The sequence below is a fragment of the Meleagris gallopavo genome, chromosome 3 (assembly GCF_000146605.3).
Source record: "Meleagris gallopavo isolate NT-WF06-2002-E0010 breed Aviagen turkey brand Nicholas breeding stock chromosome 3, Turkey_5.1, whole genome shotgun sequence".
NCBI lineage: Eukaryota > Metazoa > Chordata > Aves > Galliformes > Phasianidae > Meleagris > Meleagris gallopavo.
The window spans coordinates 53074902-53088216 of NC_015013.2; positions in this window are offsets into that span (position 1 = coordinate 53074902).

Genomic DNA, 13315 nt, shown 5'->3' on the forward strand with positions numbered 1-13315 from the left:
AAAATTAAAAAAAAAAAAATTCTTGGCATACTTTACGGTAAGCAGAGAGCAAATAAGATGATATTACCTTTTAATCCCACACCCTCCTACTTACGTTTATTTACAACAGAAATGAGTTTTTTGTTGAACTTACCTAGTTGCTTATCATCTTTCATAAGGAAGGCAGAGTGTATGCATCTAACTCTGTACAATTTCTAAGAGTTAAAATAAATGTATAGTTCTGTCTCCCTTCTCCTGACCAGTTTTCTCTTGAGGATACTACCCCTTCGTTAATTGTATGCTGAAGGCTTCTGGCTCTGTTTCAGTTTTTCTGAAGGATTGATTGCTTGATAGCTAAATTTGTTTCTGTGTGGACACTTTGCCTACTGCAAATGGTCCAACAGTTGTCCATGCGAGTCCTTGATAATGATTCTTTAATATTAAGAGTGAAGACTGGCTTTCAAAAAACAACTGGGTTCCTGGAAAATTTGTTAGACAGAAAGTGTTGTGTCCTATTTCTCCAATTCAGATGGCAAGAGATTGGAAGCTTTCTTTTGAGAAATCCTTTTTTTTTTTTAGATGTGTGGGAGACTTCCTTTTCAAAATTCCAGCTGGAAAAATCCACCTCCAACTCCAAACAGGGAATTATTTAAGATACGGTGGATTATTACCACAGTATTAACTTCCTGTAATTATTTATTTCTGTAGTAATTGCAATATCACTTTTCTTATTGCTTTAAGACAGAACGAATATGAAGGAATACCTTGCCTTTGCACTGTTAGACTTTGTTAAACACCAAATTTAAAGAAATGGAAATAAACACATTTTGAATTTTTGTTTTCTATTCTCAAACCAAAGGGAGAGACTTCTCTGTGATTACAGAGTATCAGTAACAAGCCCTTATAGCTATTAGGAGTCTGAAACTGTAAACATCTTAGTAACCACGTAATTATATCAATAAAACTAACATAAAAATAATTCCCAAAACTTATATACAGATGGTTCCATTTTGCATTATAAAGGAAGTTTTAGAAGTCCATTTGCCTAAAACAGAGTGTTTAATGGAACAGCGTAATGATTGACCTCAGATCTGTGTATTCTTTTTTGAATATAAATATGAATACCAAGGCAATTAACTCAGTAATTTACCAAGTCAGACAGAGTTGAAATTATGTAGGTAGATATTGCTTTAAGCATTGTTGGCATGCTGTCTCCTGTGCTCTGATGGAATCTTGTTCAAATGTGTGTCAGCCCTGCTCTTGCTGTCTTAGCATTGGGGATAGTTCACCCTCAGGAAGTTTGGTTTAGATAAGTATCTGAAATTTTTGGGTACTGAAATCTGGAATGCTGCAGTGAAATCTGATGAGAACAGGCTCTCAGGATTGAGTCAGCAGTACAGTTGGATCAGCTTCTGTTGTTCAGCAATTCCATTGCCAGTTCCAGCCAGAACAGAACACAGAGATGCAAGAAAAGAAAAACATAGGGGAAGAAGAAGTGTTCTTCAGGAAAACAAACAAACAAACAAAAAACATGGGTAAAAAAAAGTTGGTAGAGGCTGTGCACAAAGGTGAGGTTTTCCTGCAGCCTTGCAGCCTTGAGTTTTGTTTCCAAGAGGGTTCTGCTCTTAACCCTGTGCAAGCAGGGCTGTGCATCATGGCAGTTGGCATCTCGGCTGTTTCGCTTCCCAGAAACGCAGAGTCCTCTGGGGTATGTAGTTCTCTTCTGGGAACCAGGTACTTGGAAAATCAGCAGTCCATGGAACTGGAGCATTAACACTTTAACTCTCAGAGCTTTATATGATGTTATGATGTGAAACACCGATAACAAATATCATAAAACCATGACACAAATCTAAGTTCTGTGGAATTAAGGTTTTCTTTTTGCTTGCTTGTGTCGCAGACCAATCTGTTTTCAAACAAAAATTTCATCTTGAAGAAAAGATATTTCAGCAGCTAATAGCGTAAGCAAGAAATGTATGGAAAAGTAACCAAGAGAACAGAGTTGAACTTTTTCTTACAGATCTCTGGGTATTGCTCAATATTGCCAACTAATGACAACTGTGTATGCATATATATAAGGTAACTCTGTTACTCTTGAGCAAAAAAAATTGTAAGTATCTTTAGTTTTCTGAGATTGAACTTATAATTTAGTGTTCCTTTCTTCTGTTGCTGGTGGATGAGGATCAAAGTACTTACTAGGTTTTGCTGGGAAAGAGCTGGCCATGGCTATTTGCTACAGGGCCTGTCAGTCACAGGTTCTTGAAATGGCCTCCTGAAACAGACCTTAAGCTTAATCCTGTGTGCCGCACGTAGGAGGAAGTTCTCACTATGACATCTTTCATGCTTTTGGCATTCCAAGAGTGTTCCTGGTGATAGAAGCTAGAATGAGTGAACAACCAAAACACAGAGGAGGAGAATAGGTTTAATCTTCAGGGAGAACGTGCCCCAGCTCTGATCTCTTGTGTGTGTTGTGCCCATCCCAATTTTCATCCACACTTCAATATTGCAGATTGAAATATTCAAACATTTTTAAATGTTCAATTTTCAGAAATTCTTAAGTCTGCTTTTCAGGGGTGTCCTGCAATGATTTTAATAAATATAATTTTTGATAAGGTGAAGTTTATTCATGAAAAATTGTTTCTAGGGGAAAAAGGGGGAGAATTTTTCAATCCATAAAATATGGCTAAAAAAATTCACTGAACTGCATATATTTATTTCTGCATATGATATAAAGTTAAAAAAAAAAAAAGTAGAGAGAAAATGGAGAATGTGTTAAGTACCAAGAACAGTACAGTGCCTCGGTGCCTGCAGGCCACCTTTGCTTGTTCTTGATTTTTAGAAGGTATTGAGGGCATAGCTCACTTTCAGTGAGCTATAGTTAAATTTACTTGTATGTGTACATATATTAGAAAGAACTAACCACCGAACAGGCTGTTCTTTTTTTCATTTGCCACTAGCTGCAGTGGCTCCATAATGCTGACTAATGATTTTCTGGGTCCACTCTGTTTTATACATTTAAATGAGTGAGTCTTCCTGTTGTCATATTTTCCAATAATACCAATTAGTACATGATGTACTGGTTGAATATTTGTGACCTCTGGAGAAAAGGAGGGAAAAAAAAAGTGGTTATAGGTTTTGTAGTAGCTGCTCAGATGTGGCCAACTGGTATAATCAACATCTGTGGGTTTCTTGCCAGGAAGGCAACGTGTTTACCTCCTATGTGGTTCTTCAGAGAGCAGGTTTCCTTAAAGTCATAGATAGCATGTGGTTGGTCAGTGGGCAGACATTTGTTTGTCCTTCTGGTATCAAGTCCTTACATTTGGAGAAAACAGCAAACATGTATTTCTTAAATTCTCACAAATGGAGTGAGAAGCTGGAGAACTGTGGCTGACAGAGCAGCTGCAGGTTTGGAGACATCTGGATCTTGGTATATAAGGCAAGGGCTAGGAAGATAGAATAATCCTAACAGCACACAGCTGATTAATTACAATCTATATTGAAAATGTTGCAACTGTTTTGCTTAGTGTTTCAAGAGCTTTTTTTCCATTGTGGTCAGTCATCCAGTCATTTGTATTTATTGTATAAATATTTGGGGGAATGTCAAGTATATGAACACTTCAGTGCTACCAGTTGTACTTCCTGGATTTTCAGGAATATTGCATTCAGAAAAATTGCATTTCCTGCAGAAAATCCAAAGGATAGCTTTTTGTTGGTTTTAGAGTGATTAAATGATACATCCTAAACTTTTTGTTGTACAATTAGAAACATGAAATAGAGAAGTATTTCATGAAGCCCTTCATTGCATTCTCTGGAAAAATACTCTTGAATTTTTTTTTTTTTTAATATTCCATCTCCTACCTTCCGGCTCAGTTGGAGTGGTGGAATTAGGGAACTCTCCTTTGATTTCATCCTGGATTTGGTAACAGCTATTGTTTCTTTCTCTCCTCACTCTTTTTGTTACAGTAGCTTATTATACTACGTGAAGATTTTTTTCCAGGCAGGATCTTGTATAGCATTTAAAAAGTTTGTCCCGAAAATATTATCATAGAATGGCCTGAGTTGAAAAGGACCACAGTGATCACCTAGTTTCAACCCCCCTGCTATGTGCAGGGTCGCCAGCCACCAGACCAGGTTGCCCAGAGCCAAATCCAGCCTGGGCTTAAATGCCTCCAGAGATGAGGCATCCACAACCTCCTTGGGCAGCCTGTTCCAGTGTGTCACCACCCTCTGTGTGAAAAACTTCCTCCTCATATCTAACCTAAACCTCCCCTTGTCTTAGTTTAGAGCCATTCCTCCTTGTCCTTATAATAGCTGGACAAAATGTATTGGAAGAAGTTAATTTCCTGGCTGCAGTTTAACAGAGGAGCTCTTATTTATAGTTAACTAACACCTACTTTAAGAATAGAATAAAATAATGCCATTTATTGTTTCGTGTGTCTTGGTAGATGTTACCCTGGATATCATATGCACAAAACTAAAGAAATGCAGAACAGAAATACCACCTCATTAGTCTGTTTTTGTCATGTCATGTCATGGAGAAGGAAAACAGGAATTAAGAAGGGAAAAGAAGAGAATTTGTGTTCCAAAATCATGTTTTATGAGGGCAATTTACCACCTATTTGGATATTGCTATCGTGTCTTGATCTCTCTGGAATTTGTTAACAGTGGAAAAAACAAACAATCCAACGACAATGCGTGACTGGCTCCCTTGGCATGCTTCAAGGCTAAGTGCCTTGAAGTACTGAGAAGTAAAAAAGAAGGAATCATAAAAGCTGGTGTCTAAGCTGATTTAAGCCCACTAGGGATGGAAAGTGTATCTGAAGCTGGCACTCCTATTTAAGGGCAGGCAGAAGGGATACATAGATTGACCAAAGCGCAGCTTGAGCCTGTGTAAGGGCTTCTGGCTGAGTCGCCTTCATCCCTTGCTAGGCTTATGTAAGCCCTTCTCCTGTGGGGAAAGAAATAAACACCAAAAATAATAGGCAGTCTCTTAAAAAGAGACTGTTCTCCCCAAAAAACTTGAGTATGTTACCGCGCTGAAAAGGGTGGAGAAAAAGGGAGGAATAGGGGGGAAAAAAGGGGAAAATGAGCAGTGGATTCCATTAAATGGCACGTGTGAGCAGTTGGTGCCTGCCCTCCCTTCCCGAGCAGCCCATAGAGGAGCGCAGCTTTTCCTGCGGCACAGAGCAGGCAGCAGCTGCTCCCATGTCCCATCAGCTGCGCGGGGCCTGGACTTTCCAGGCAGCGCTTGGCGGTGAGGCGGGGAGCGCTGCCTGACGTCAGGAGCTGCTCCTGGGAATGTTTTGCATTCCTCTTCCTGGCAGTGGTCAGGTGGCTTCCAGCAAGAAGGAAGGAACAGCCGCTTCCAAAAAATAGAAAAAAAAAAAAAAGAAAAAAATGGGGGGGCGAGAGCGCGAGGAGGAAAAGAACACTTTATAATAAAAGTATTGTGGGGGAGGCACTCTCTTAAAAGCCAGATTGGAAATTAGAACCAGATGTTCTGCATTCGAAAGCTGCACAAATGTTAAATGCATCTATTAATGACTGTGATGGCTGAGGTATTTGGCTATCTGCCCCGCTTTAATCTCATTGCTCTGTATTTAAAAACAGTTGAGAAAAACAGATTTTTGTACCCAACTTTAGGCAACTTCTTTTATACAAATGTTAAAAAGAAAAAAAGAAAGGCATGATTCTTCTGGGAGATTAAGCCGCACATACTAAAACAAACAAGCAGGAACATGGTCAGTGTTTGTTTTGTTCTTCTGTTAGTTTTAATATATGTTTTGTGCTGAAAGTTAAGATCTTTAAATTTGATTTGTTTCTTGATTTGTGGTTGTTGGATAATACGTATAATGTGAGCTGGGTCAGAACATGTCATTACTCTTGTTTGCAAAGTACTTCCTATTCCCCTAACTCTCTTTTTAATGTCTTTGACAAAGTACATATTTAAAGCAGCAGTAGATCCTCAGTCTGAGCTGGATAATGTAGGAACTGCCTTAGCCATGGCTGCTAACTGTGAAATAATTGCATCGTAACTAAAGAAAGACCTGAGTGCAAGTTACATTTTGCTTTTAAATCAGTGCCTCCACCTTGCTCATCGTAGATGTTTGTGAGCACCAAAAGCTGCTGGAGGGAGCTGTGCTTCGTACTTCAAGGGGAAATGGTTTCAAACTAAAACGAAGAGATTTACATTGGGTATAAGGAAAAGTTTTTTACAATAAGGCTGTGGAACATGCTACACATATAGGTGGTGGCCCTGTTCCTGGTGTTACTCAAGGTCAGTCTGAACCTGTCTCTGAGCAGTGTGATTGAGCTGTACGTATCCATGTCCATTGCAGGGGAGTTGGACGAGTCACCTTTAAGGGACACTTCTGACAGAAATAATTCTGTGATACTTCAGGGATGCAAGATACCTGAGAATGCTGTACCTTCTGCAGCCACAAGCAGACCTGGGGCATTTCTCTGAAACAAGAGCATCTTCCTCCTATTACAAAGCTTCATTTTATGTGAACTGTCAAGCTTTCTGTGTAAAGCAAGGACTGATGGAGGGAGGGAGCTGTGGTCATGTCTCCCTTCTGCTTGCAGACACGATGATGCCCTGAGTCCACATCAGCTTCGTAGTCCTTTGCATCTCTTTGGAGTCCACTCTGCTCTGTACCTGGATAGGGCGTGGTGCTATGCTTTTAATCATTCCCCTTTCCACATCCAGGGACAGACCCTGTCCCATGGCAGGTTTAGCAGAGCTGCCCCCAGCCCAACTGGGTTCTGGGTGGCAGACCCGCTACGACTGTGAAAGGGCTGAATAGGGCTGTGTCAGCCGCCTCTGGTGTGATTTCTTAAACTGGTCTTTCCTTGTTTATCGTCAATTACGTGAAGCTTAATTTATTTTGTGATGAGCTGATCTGATCTTGTGGGCAGTGTGCTCCCGGGGCACAGCGGAGGGAAGCAGAGGAGAAGCGGGGCCTTTGGCAGCTTCACGCAGTGTTGACGAGTCACGCCTGCAGCTCAGGTGAGGCCTGCGAGCGCCCGTGTGTTTCCTGGTGTGGGCTGAAAGGGAGAAGCCACTTCCTGCTACAGGGCGGATGCTTTGTTGAGGAATTTCCAGCGATGTTGAGAAGTGCTGACTCACAGTATGCAGGCGAGGGCTCCAGCTGAGGCAGGGCTGAGGGGAGGGCTGCGAGCTTTTGGCTGAAGGCAGCAAAAAATGTTGCTGTAACGTACTGTTTTATTTTTAGCGAGGGGGGAGGCTGTGTTGCTTAGGGTGAAATGCTTGCTCGTGGTTTCAAAATGACAGACGCTTTTAATTTTTTTTTCTTTTCTATTTTTAGAATTTGGAAAACAGGTTGTTTTGCTAAAATACAGATGCTTCTCTGTTTCCCCAGTGAATGGGTTGTTGTAAAAGAACCTTAAGGAGTTCATGCAAGAAGGCTTTTACCTCCACTGTGGTTCAAAATATTCCTCAGAGTAAGAGATGCTGAAGCATTGGAGACTGAAACTTGTTGGCACCTACTTGCCTGCATTTCTCACATGATGAGGTGGGACTGCAGACCCAATTATTGAAGCAGAAGTGTAGCAGGTATTTCATGGGTGTCCAACCATTTGGATTGTGTGGACTGCATTGGGTGAAGAGGAATTGTCTTGGGCCGTATATACATAGACTGCTCTGAAAGTAATGCCTCCTATTTATTTTCACGGAAACAACAGCAGATACCAGTGAGTACAGTAACTCTGTTAGAGCAAATTCTCAGTTACAAAACACAATTTTTCAACATATTCACCATGATTAGTTCTGCATTTTTTGCTAGTGATGAACAGGAGCCTTCATTCCTTGCTCATTGAAACCTGTACCAGTGGAAATGACCCATGGTCACTGTTGCCACTGCTTAAATGCATCACTCACTGCCTCACTGTGCTGACATCCGTTGTTTGGTCTCCGTAAATGTTCAGCAAGCATCAATGAATGTCAGTGAGTACAATATCTTCTACATGGAGGAATTTAGCTCTGCACTTCTGTTTCACATGCACTCCCATCGCAGATCCCTTTCTATCAGGCTGCCCCTCTGTTGCCATCTGTCACACAGCAGCAAAATGTGATAGAAAGTTGGCAGGAACATTCAGTCTCTACTACCATACCACCAACATCTGCCTCTGATGTTATAGGCCAACATAATAAAATGGGAGGCATTACTTTTGGAGCAGCTTTTGTAAAACTATACTATAGTTGGTGCACAGAACTTATTTTAACCATTAATATTTTATTGAAACATTTAAAAATAAAAAGAGCAACAAAACCAAAGCTAGTTGGGGTATTTGACCCTGTTTTTGTTAAACATCAGTCTGGTGTTTAATGTCAGTAGTTATAATTCTTACGAAGTTCTCAAGGTGTCTGTCAGAGATTTTTGATGAAATTTTACTCTTTGTGTACTTCATCCTTAATAATTGTTCACAAATGCACTATCAAAAAGCAACAGCATAAATAAGGTGTGATTGTGAAGTGAGAGATATCTTTCTCTGGTAAAAGAGGTCTTATAAAAGTCTGGTAGAGAGACACGATGACATTTTTGAGTTGAGTGTCTGACTGCAACTCCATACATGTCATTTGAAAATTTGTTGGTAATCTTTTTATGTTGACTGAAAATGGAGTCACAAATATATATGGATGGCTTTTCAGCAGTACTGAACCCTATCTTCAAAATTCCTTTATCGGAATGGAAAGCAAGATTGTGTGTTTTTCTCTGTTCACAGACTGCATTTAGCCAATGTATCACAATGCATACGCTTAGTTGCCATAATTTGAGTTAGCACCATGCTGTGTACTCCTTGTGCCCTGGTTTCATCCAAAACAGCACTAAGAGCACACCAAAGTTTGGTTGTTGCTGAGTGATGGATGTGTGCACGGGGCCGGCAGATAAGGGCCACTGCTGTGCTGGGATGCAGGTTGGACATGCGTGAGGTATTTGATTAGTTCTAATACAAGATCACTGTAAAAGCTTGGTACTTTGTTTTTGTTCTCCTTGTGCTTCTAGTAGTCATGTTGCAAATATTTTCCCATGCGTTTTCCCTCTTTCTGAACAGAAAACACTGTATACTGTTTTCCACTGGTGTTGGCCAGAAACTAGAATGAGGGAGGAGTCATTTCAAGTTATACCACCTCTCAAAATAAAATTGCAGTGTTTAAATTTGCAGTGGCAAACTTTTGATTTTCGTCTTCTGCTTTTTTTTTTTTTTTTTTGTAGATGTGTTGTTGTGTGCACATAATGTTTGTGTATTGAACAAGCGCTGAGTGCTTTGGGATGATCTCTCTAGGCTCATTCCCATAGTGTCATAAATGGAATAGGAATTCATAGGTAAAAGAATCTTTGAAGCTTCTAATATCTAAAATTTATGTCAGCTTTTAGTCATTTACAGCTTTGTACATCTGCATAAATAATAGCACAGAGCCCTTTTTTTATATCTTATTAGTAAATTATATTTGTAGTGAATCATCTGGAGACTTCCAATCACAACACTAATAATTTTTGAACCTGTAGCATAAGCCAACCGATTTAGCACATACCAAAAACAAAGTCAAGACAGAAGGAAACTTCCAGATCTCTTACAGCAACCCTACAGCAGCTGGCTTTAGAATAAGTGATGTGTGGTATCCCTAAGGAAGTCCATTTCTATCTTGTAGTTAGATAATGTGTAACTGCTCTCCTTGGTTATTGTCATGGGACCAAGTGATAGCAGCTGCCTGGAGGATCCTCAGCTTTGACGACAAAGAGGATACTTCCTCTCAGGGTGACACATCTGAAACCATTCTGTTGGAGGATCCAGGGTGGCCAGAAAAAGAAGAGGCAAGTCACAGATACAACTGGAGAACTGGAAAGACAGGATAACATTAGAAGAGCTAGTAGTGATGTTGGTCTTAGCTGTGTGGAACCTTAGACTGTTTCCATGACATGTAGTAAGCTCATTTGTTAGCTAACCCCTGTGAGAAAGTCCCAGTCTTACTCATTTTAATGGAAATACAGCTCTTGCATGTGAACTGCTGCAGGTTTTTATGGGCAGAGATCATTGCAGGCTGCACACACAGCAAAATTACTCAATTGTGTCCACTTTTACTAATGACTCCAACCTGACCAGCTACCCATCTCCAAGAGAAAGCCATTCTCCTAACCAATCTCCCAGTTCCCTCATAGATTTTATAGCAGCTGCATAGTCCCTTTTTAAGAGTTGCATAAGTATATTTTCTTTGGTTGTGTCCTGGCACTCGCCGTGACACTTGGAAAAATAATATAGATCTTACAGTATTTCTAGCCACCTGTCAGTAAAATTCATGCCAAGAGCCGTGAACTAGTGGCATTGCTTGTGTCCTCTCTAGATAGATGTGTCATCTGACCTGGGTGGACATGCCTCAACTAGATTGCTTGACTCCAGATAACCCCTTCTTCAATCTGCTGCTGCTTGACCCTTTTCTTATTTGGATGAGGCACAGAACATTCCTTTTTTCAAAGATCGTGTCCCCAGTCTTCTGAAGAAAAATAAATAAAATAATACATGAGTGTTGTCCAGCTTTCCAGGAAAAGTGTTGGTACGACACGTATCAATTTAGTGAGAACATCTACTCATTTTACCGTCAGCTTTTTGTAACTGTATATGCCTTAGTAGAATCCTGGAGTTCTTTCTAGCAATATCATACTTCACAGACTGGTTCCTGTCTTTAATGCATACATGCACTGCAAAGAGCTTTCTGCTTGTGGCAGTGTAAGCTTGTAATTTCTCAAATACTTTGGTCTCCTCTTACTGCCTGTTCTTGTATAGCTTTCTGATCTCTCCACTTTTTGGTATGTTTCTCTACTAGTTACTCTGTGATCTTGGTAACTGTGCAAAATCTCAGTGATTCATTCCAATGCTCCAGCTATCATACTTTCTGTTATTGTGTCATTTTCTTAAGTCATGTTTACTGTTGAAAGTGAATCAGTCACATTTTTTTAATCCAATTAGTAATTCAGAGAAATTGAGGAAAAAATATGGAACAGACAGTTAAGGAAATAATAGCTTACCGTTATTTTGTGAGGGTCTCCAACTCTCTCAGCCCCATTTCAACTCCTGTTTTCAGGTCTCCCATTTCTAAGTCTTCTCTTTATGTTTTACCCTTTATCTTTTCAATACCATCCCGATTTCTTGTTGTAATGAATTAGCAGATGGATCACAAACCATCATTTGAAACTTAAACTAAATCAAAGTTTGCCTCTTTTAAAGTAACAGTGAGTTAAATGTGATGTTAATCTGTCTTGGGATTCCCATGCTTGTGTTATGGCACACCAAGCAGCATGTCAAAAAATGGGTACGTCTACATCTGTTAAAAAAGTCTAGTGCCTAAGTTGCTCATTGTAGGCATTTTAAGGACTTCATTACTGATATGTTTATATCTAGATTGAAGAGTATGGAGATTCAGTTCATCCCAAAGTCTTCCCCATTAGACTAGCTTGACTGGATACCTTGGACATAATAGTTTGATCTCTTTCCTGTGCTTTTGATTCCAGAACCCATTTAAAAATGTTCGTACTGCTATGCAGCTGTGAAAGTTTCTGTCCTGTGTTCCTGGCCTTCCACAGTTTTATGTTCTTCTGAGATAATGAAACTATCAAAGAATGCAGATGGAATCACGTGTATGTAAGATATAAGTTGCCAGTTTTGATACATGTATGCCTTTACTAGCAAGTATAACATGTTGTAGGAGTGGCTTTATGGAACAGTATTTGGTGTGAGAGACTGGAGGCTCCAGATTGGCTGTAATCTGGTTGTGGTGGACAAAACGCCTTTTAGAATCTGGAACACAGCTTCAGGTCTCGTTTCACTCAGAAAGAATCCAGTTTGTAAGGTCAGAAGGCTGCTCCGCAATCCAGACCAAATCACGGGGAAGACTGAGAGATTTGCTTCACAAGCACGCCACTGATCGGAACAAAAGGGCTGCTGTGGACACACCCATGGATGACCAGACATCAGACCAGTTCATCTTTTTCAGTTTGGCTTGCCCTGAGGATTCCTATTGTCATACATATACACAGATGCACAGTCATCAATAGATAACCCAGACACTGTGCTGCTCTTTTAATGCTAACAAGAAGGAAAAGAGTAGATGTTCAGTTTTCAAATACCTGGGAGTTGCTCAGTCTGGTGATGGTAATTGTATGGTCTTCACTGCAGTTGATAAAAACCAGGACCTTTTTCTATTTTATCTTTTCTCCTTCTGGAGTGTCTAAGACTATGCTAAAATACTGATTGTTCCATTGTAGCTGGTATGTATTAACTTGAAAGAGGGAAGTTTTCATTCCCATGACTGCCCTAGAAATTGCTGACAGCTTGTGCTGTACCGTAGGCAAACAGATACTTGGAATGATAAGTGGGGAAACCAGTCTTAAATACTACTAACTTTGTAAAGGAACAAGTTCAAAGCTTACTGCAGTATGGACACCTAGGAGACACTTGTGTGTATTAGCTAAGAAAGTAAGGTTGTGGTCCTTTCTGCTTTTACCACAGTAGTCAATCTTGTGATCTCTCCATCATCCTGCTTAGGTGCTGAGGTTTTCTTTCAGCAGAAGCAGGCAGACTGCTGTGTGCTTCACGTTGTTCCTATGCAGGGCCAGTTTTTAGCCAGCAAGTATGTGTAGGCCAGGGCCATGGGGCAGTCAGATGTGGGCAGGTTTGGGCACCCTGTAGTGCGCTGTTACAGCTTCTGAATGGCAAAGGTGCGAGTAACAAGTTTTGTCAAACATTTATTTCAGATAAATGAAAAAATGAGCTGTCAGTGTCTGTGTGAATATGTAATTGCCTGGGGATGATGCTGCTATAAACTTAGGTAATAAAAACTAGGTTGAGATAACAACTTATGTACAGTTCAGAATGGATGATTGCTTTACAAATATTTCCTTTTCTTGTTTTCTTCTTTCTGTAGAGAATACACGTTGCATTGAAGATAGGTATGGAAAGGCTTGGCAGCCACTATTATGCCAGAGAGTTGTTCTGCTCAGTGAGGATGGGTGCAGTTCCCAAGAAACACGTCAAATATAGCAATTAATGTTCTTCCTTCGTGTGATGGATACCATATATATTTAGAAACATCTGAGCTTGTGCCCAAGAGCAAGTCATGTAGCATTTTTATTGGTATAGTGAAGATCTTCAGTGTTTTTGTTCGTGATACTTGAGGCTTTGCTCCCAGACATAGTTTAGAAATGCGTGACATTCCTTTTACGTTTCAAAGCAAAAAGTGAGCCAGGGTGAGCAGGAAGGACATTCCGTAGCTCAGTGAATCTTCTAGCAGTTTTTCATTGTGTCATATTTGTTTTCGTAG